This window comes from Diprion similis, chromosome 4 (genome assembly GCF_021155765.1).
Source record: "Diprion similis isolate iyDipSimi1 chromosome 4, iyDipSimi1.1, whole genome shotgun sequence".
Lineage (NCBI taxonomy): Eukaryota > Metazoa > Arthropoda > Insecta > Hymenoptera > Diprionidae > Diprion > Diprion similis.
Window position 1 is genome coordinate 13,790,479 of NC_060108.1, and position 7,241 is coordinate 13,797,719.

Below are 7,241 nucleotides of genomic sequence, written 5' to 3' on the forward strand. Positions count from 1 at the left end.
TGTCAGAAATTAAACCAAGCATATTCGAACAGCGCAAACTGTAAGATGAAATAACAATTTGTAAAAAAGTTCCATTGTCGTAACGTGCAGATTTAATTGTTGACAAACATCTGTTGTAGGTACTCTTCTGATAAAAAATTTTCCATAAAGTCTGGATGTAACTACTTATAATATTTTTTCTCTAGTCGAACTCGATCTATGCTGAACAAAATTAGCCCAAAGACATTGGAATCGAATCAAAAACATCAAAGTTTAATCATTTTGAACATTCGAATCACGAAAGCTTTCCCAAAATTCCTGATACTTCATGTAGCCTTGTATTGGTAGAATTCGCTCACTCAGATTCGTTTCGCCAAGGTTATTAGTAGCAAAAACTTATCTAAGTAAAATTTCAAACTTGATCAAAAATACCCCGCAATAGGTATTTCAAGTTTCTTAATTTATCATAGATTATACGTAAAAATTGAACGTCGATTAAATAATCCTAGGCCAAAAATTGTCGAAAACTGAGTTTTCCGAACAACCATCGATCGCCGGTTCAGCGATAATTTTTCCAACAAAGAACGAGGGACGGGGAAAAGTAGCGACGTTAACGGGCGGCAAAAAAGCACATAGAAAAAGTGGCTCATCAGCTAATCCTGCAAGGTTCCTTGGAACGAACGGGACGAAAAATTTTCCTGCTTCGCTCTGCGCACAAGCAAGCAAGCAAGCAAGCAAGCAAGCAAGCCGAGGTTGAGAGATCGGATGGTAAACTGGTCATGGTGTAGTGGTGGTAAACGTCGGGCGTGAACACGATTCCGCAGATTGATCGAAACCTGAGCTGCTAAGGGTGGCAGAGGCGGCATGGGCTCAACTAGCTGGAGCCTGACTCACGCCATCCAATTATTAACGGTGCATGGAGTTTAATCAATCGAAACCGGTGTGTCGATGTTGGTACATACCTACGTGCCTGGGGCCCTCGATTATCTCGGAAACGCGCCTACGTATGCATGGCCGTTAATGTAACGACGCGGGGCAAAAACCGGGCAGAGCTTTTTCACTTTCCCCGCGATCCTCACCTCCTTCCGCTCTATTTTATCAGTTCCGAGTGTCGGAGGGTCTGCAGGTGCGATGCAGGGACTGCTGCAGGGTAATCAAACCCAGAATAAATCCTCCCTACAGGGTGACCACAATGTTTTTGACAAAAAATTCCATCACTTTTCCCAGTTCTGTTAAGTTATTAAAATCCAAATCAGACTCTACACATTGGATTAAAATTCAATTCGAATCGAAGAAAAATACATATAATGTAGAAAAAAGTTAGTTCGAGTCAACTTGTTACCTCAAAAAATCATTCTAATTCCCGTGATGGAAAACCCCCTGATATTTCCAGGTTTTCCAGATTTTCCAGGTTTGTGACCACCCTGTCACGTGAAGGGTTGATCTTTACGAGGAAAGAGGGAGTCTCGAGGCGACCTCAACCGGCCGACCTTGTTCCTCAAAATTTAATGCTCTACTCAATTTTTTAACGCCGGCACAACTTGAGCCTGATACTCTATTACTGTATAGCCGGGAAACGTCTCCGGGCGATAACGGCTCTGCAAGCTGCCGCTGCTGCACCGCGCGCTTACTTTCAGAGTGGGAATTATTAAAAGCGAAGCTTTCGGATTCTCGACATGTCTGCCACGGGATTCCTCGTGACGCTTCGAATCCCGCCCTGCAGTTTTTGCAACTTTCTTTTTTCTTCTTTCTTCTCCCGCTCTCTTCTAGAGTTCTGAGTCACAAGCTACTCTCATTTTCACAGTTTTTATATCACAGCGTTTCACTTCCCCGTAACATTCCCCGTAACATTCCCCGTATAATTGGCACTTGAATAATCCTGAAGACAATGAAATCGCGATCAAATAAATCGTAAATACGGTTTGACAGCTCTGTTTATTTACGGAAAAATTCACAGGGAAAAGAATTTACATTTCCATAACAGGGGTGAAAAAGTAACAACAAATAAAACTTGTGACAAAATTTATCCTTGTCCTACAATGTTGCCAATCGAAACGAATAAAAAATTCCATTCAAATAATATACCGTATTGAACGACGTCGTTATAATCAGGACGAAATAAGATATCGAGGACTGCAGTTAAATATGGATAAAACGGTCACGTGACGACACGTCCAGGCTGACTCGGGTATCCGGTGAAATCAGCTTGGCAAGTTGACAGAAATTTTTCAATCGCGAAACCAATTCTAAAAATGCGCGCTGAATGTACCGAATTTAATTCTCGTTTACGTACATATACGTGCCTGTGTGTGCATCAAATACGTGTTTAAGAATCGATCAATTGAACATAAAAAGCGAGGAAATAAACGCGGCCGGGTAAGGGTGACTGTGAGGGTACAGGGGAGGGGGAAGGGAAAAAAAATCGCTCTTTCTCGCCCATCTGGTAAATAATTTCGAGGTCGTCGAGGCCTGTCGGTTTTAACGACATCTTTAAACGCAGGCAACAGTCCGTGGGTTGTGTGCCGAAGAGGTCCTTCACACTCACATACGAAAATGTTAATTCACACACATTGTAGGCGGGGTACGTAGGTGTGGGTCTATCATCGTAACCCGGGGCCGGGAGCCATTCGAAAGGCGTAGGCGTGTATAGAAACGACATGTGAGCGGGGTGGCAGTAAATCAAAGAGGAAGTATGATTGACGGTAGTTGATACGACAAATTGATGTTCGTAATGGTATTGGATCGGAGGCATGGCCTATCTCGTTGCTTATCGGTTCGATCGCGTCGTCGTCGGGAGTATCAGTGGTGCACAAGGTGGCGATGAGCTGCTTACACTTGTGTCTTTTGCCCTTTAATCCGTTGCCAACGTCTCCTCGAATGTTGAACGAACGTTTTTCATTTTCACCAAATTAGCGTAACAAGAAGCACCCCCCCCCCCCCTCCACCCCCTTCGGCGGTCATCTCTCACCGAAAGATTAAAAATTCAATCACTTTATACCGAGACACGGATTCGTTATCAGGTTTGATCAAACCTCTATTGAGGAACACCGTTTAATCCTGGACGGATGGTGTAGCTTGTAATGAGCTTGCAGCCTGCGCGGGACGTCGATCCATCAAAGCTTCTTAAATGTTTAAAAAGTACAGACTATATAACACGAACAACGATCCGCCCGTGATGAATTGTTATCGACGAATTATAATGTCAGTAGAAGAAGAAGTAGAAGAAAAGGAGGAAACAAAAAAGAAGGTGGAGTGTGCAAGGATAGATCGCAAGAATCGTCGGGGATGAAAAAGCGAGCTTTTAATTCCACTTTCGTCGTCTTGTTGTTGGTGCGCGACGGAAGAGGTGATAAACGAAAATAGAGGACACAACGGTGACGCAGAATAATAACGAGGTGCTCCACAAGTACGACAACTCGGTGTTTACGCGCTGACTAACCTAGATATGTACTCTCCAACCATCGCGAGTAACTATAAATTTAACACTTGGTTGGTTTTACGGGAATTTTGTAACGCGGTGCGAACGGTTTTGAGAACTGCACGAGCTTTCCGTATCCCGCGCAAACGGGGTGCAGGTACTTTCACCAAGGAGAAGTCGTCCCGTGTGAGAGAGTGCGGGTGCAGGAAGGCGGGTCGCGGCTGGATATCAGGGCGACTCGATATCCGTCGTCGACGGTGGCAGAGAGGACCAGCAGGACGAGGAGGGAAAGGAAAGGAAATAAAAACAGAGGAAAGAAAACTAAGGATGCAGGGAAAAGCGCGACTAGCTTACCTGGTGAGGCTGTGGCGGTTCTAGGCGATGACGTGCGTCCGGTGTGGCGGGGCTGGCATGGCCTCTCCACGGTCAGCGATGCGCTCAGACGACGGAGTCTTGTCCTACCTCCTAGGGGTCGGCTCCAGGACTGCTGCTGATCCGAGTTCCACAGCCACTCACACCGACTACCTGGCTCCTGGCACACTATTGATTTCGTCCCAGACGGCCGCCCGACCCACGCAGACGCCCAGCGTCGGCGCGTCGCTTTAGCAACGTGACGTCATGCCGAAGAGGGATGAAATCTCCGTCCTCTCCCTCGAGTTCCTCCTTCTCCCCGCCTACCCGCCTCCCCTAAACTCCGAACGCCGCGTTCTTCACTCGACGAAGGTTCTGCTCGTCTGGTCCGCCTCCTGCAGGTTCGTTCGCGTCTCTTCTTCGTCCTTACACGCCATCCACCTACGAGGATGCTGAGAGTGCGGGGGCTTCTCCGCCTGTCGTCACCCCGAGGCCTGCTTAACCTCGCCTTCTCAATTACCCGTCCTTCGCCCAGAAATTGTGGATATACACAAGCCGACGAGCGCAGTCCATTCTCTACAAAAATCGGTCTCGCTTTATCCAGAGTTTGAGAAATTTTATTTACAGAATCATCGAAGTGTCGATGCGTGACACGCACCTTTGTCTTATCGAATGTAATCTCGTTTTTTCGTCAATGATCAGCTTATCGACATCTTTCTTATTAGGGGGATAAATAATCTCTTAATTCTCGGTTTAGGACGAACATATCAATCATCATCACTCCTCGATTATGCTCAAATAATTAGCTGATTACTATTTTTTACAAAACAAAATCATCATCAATTTTCCGAACTATCAAAGATCGTTTTTCGATCTAGAATGAAAAAAAGCTTTATACCACGCTTTTGAAAGTTTTGAATTATTCAACTGAAACGGTACGTCTGTTTCGATTAACTTTTTTCTTTATCCGCATTTTCTCCACCTGTAATACGGACCTCGAAATCAGACCAGTGGAAAGAAAAAACCTTGAAGCTTACGAAGTATTGCAGTTTTATTATTTCAATATTTTTTACTATTATCAATCGGCGACGATCTTTAGGTCATAAAAATGACGAGGGAAGCATCGGTGCTTATCTATAATCAAGGCGGAGCATCAACTTTTTTTTTATCTCCCTAAGAGATCGACTGCTTCGAAGTAAGATTGCAACCCTCATTCGTCAAATTTAACGCGTCTCTGTCACGTTGGATTAATTTGTTCAATCTTCCATTGCACGGAGTACGAAAAATTGGGAAAAATGTCTAAATATCGATCCCATTTTTAAATGAAAAACAAACCACGAAGAAAACGTGAAACTCGATAGAGAGAAAAATTGTCATTTCCCGTTCAATTCGAAGCAAAAGTCTTAAATTATCTAAAATTACTATCCAAATTGCAAAGCGAAAGAAATCATGCTCGTCGAACGGTCGGAATCGCACCGCGTTTTACCGATAAATGCAAAAATAATTGGGGCTTGATCGCTGAGGCTTTTTTCCACAACTTATAATCCCTAAACGATTTCACTGGCTATGTTGAAAAAACAGTGAGAAATATTACTGGGGTAAAGTGCCTTGTGAAATGGATTTACGATCGTTTCTTACAGTCGCGTAGCCCGCGCTTTCAAAATCAGATACTTCTTATAATTCTTCTGAAATACTGCAGCAGCACAATCCCTGATGAAACATTGGATGAGTATAATATAATAAATTTCAGGTTCATTTGATCGAAGCAAATCTTTGTTCGTCTGAAATTAGCTCCGACCCCACTTAGCCGCCGTCGGCGATGAAATTGCATATCTATACGGAGTTCGCCACGACTGACTGAGAGAACAGCGAGAGATATTCAAAAGGATCTTTGTTCGTCGAATTTATTTGCGTCAGGTAAACTCCCGGCTGTGTGTCACAGGCGAAACTTGGTTACATCGATAATGAGAAGGCCTGATCCTCGCGCTCAGCTTATTTCATGATATTTCACGAATCGCACGGTGCCGCCGAGGTGAACTGACTCGATTATACGAAGAAGGTGCTTCGATAAATAAGGGGTAAAAATCGCCACCGGCGAATCCTACCCGGCAGTTCTCCTCGGCCTCGCCTTTCCATTTCGAATTTGAATAATAGACTAGATCCGAAACCGTATTTTGGGACAGCGGACGAACAGCCTTCGAGTAGCATTCGCTGTTTACGAGGTGTGCCGAAGCCTCGGGAAAGACATTCTTCAAATGGCAGGGTACACCCGACACATACCCACGTGTATCGATGGATCCAAGGGTCTCAGGTCTTGAGGTGCAAGGTTTGAACAGGCCCGAAGGTTCGGCGCACTGACAGATGTCAACAAACGTGTTTAAATCGAGGGCGGATGGAGATTTTATGTTGATACTTTCCTTTCTTCCCTTTCACCCCATCCTCGCTCACACATTCTCTCTCTCTCTCTCTCTATCTTATACACGCACACGTAGAGTATTCTGTCGATAAGCGATGGCCATTTTTTCGTCTCCCCCCTTCAGATCATCTGCAAAACTTCGAAACGTGGTCAAGTTATAGAAAATTGGCCAATCCCAAATCATTCGAGGGATGAATCAAATTCGCCGGCCAGAGATCAGAGGAGAACGTTCTCCTGATAAAATGGAACGAAATAATGTTTGGATTTCAAAGTTTGAAGAACAGAAGAGATAGAAGAATATGCAGTTTTACCTCGCGACGCGGTGCCGGCAAACGTGATACGCGAGAATAGAACTTGTATCTATGTCTATTAGGGTGGTACTTAAAAAAATCGTTTCTGAATTTTGACCGACTCAACCCCCAAATCGGCCCTAAGTAATTCAAAAATAATTTACTCATTTTTCCAGACTTTTATCTCGACTCTAAACCGTGCCCGAAAGAGGGTGGATATCCCCATTTAACCACTCTAGGGGCACGTTAAATCTACCGAACGGATTTCGATAAAGTTTTGTACTGGGAAGGCTTCTTGGGTCGCTGACTTTGCCTCTGAATTTAGAATTTGAAAATTCAAAATGAATGATCCAAATCCCAAAAGTCACTTGATGTTGGCTCTTTTTCTTTCCCTTGCTCCTTGCTCTCTCTTTAACTTGTACTTAGTTTTATACTTAGCTTTAGTTTTAGCCCTGCAATCATAATTAGTCTCAAGTTCTTTCTGTACCTTGCTCTAACCATTTACCAACATTCATATGGATATTATTAAATCCCATTCTATTCTATTCGATTCCCTCTCTAACTTCACGTATTCGAATGAAACCAACTCTGAAATATTTTCTTAATGAATAGAAAAACTTCAGCGTTATAATTTCATTCAAATCCATCAATCGCATCAAGAAATCACCTCGATGGGTGCCTATCTTTGGGGGTCGTTTTTACCCCTCTAAACCGTTTTCCCGCAGATAAAAAAATACGTGTCTCTTAGTTTTCAATGTTCTACAACATACGTGAGTCCCAACGAAAT

The 7,241-nt window shown here is 43.9% G+C and overlaps 1 protein-coding gene across 4 annotated transcripts in view; it reads right to left on the reverse strand.

The window, feature by feature from the left end:
* Nucleotides 1–3,910, reverse strand: part of LOC124405408 (glutamate-gated chloride channel) — a 97,637-nt gene extending 93,727 nt beyond the window's left edge. For all 4 annotated transcript variants that reach the window (XM_046880280.1, XM_046880279.1, XM_046880276.1 and 1 more), the window contains exon 1: nt 3,752–3,910. The gene's annotated coding sequence lies outside the window, so the exon portion shown is untranslated. The remainder of the gene's footprint in view (nt 1–3,751) is intronic.
* Nucleotides 3,911–7,241: the final 3,331 nt, after the last annotated feature.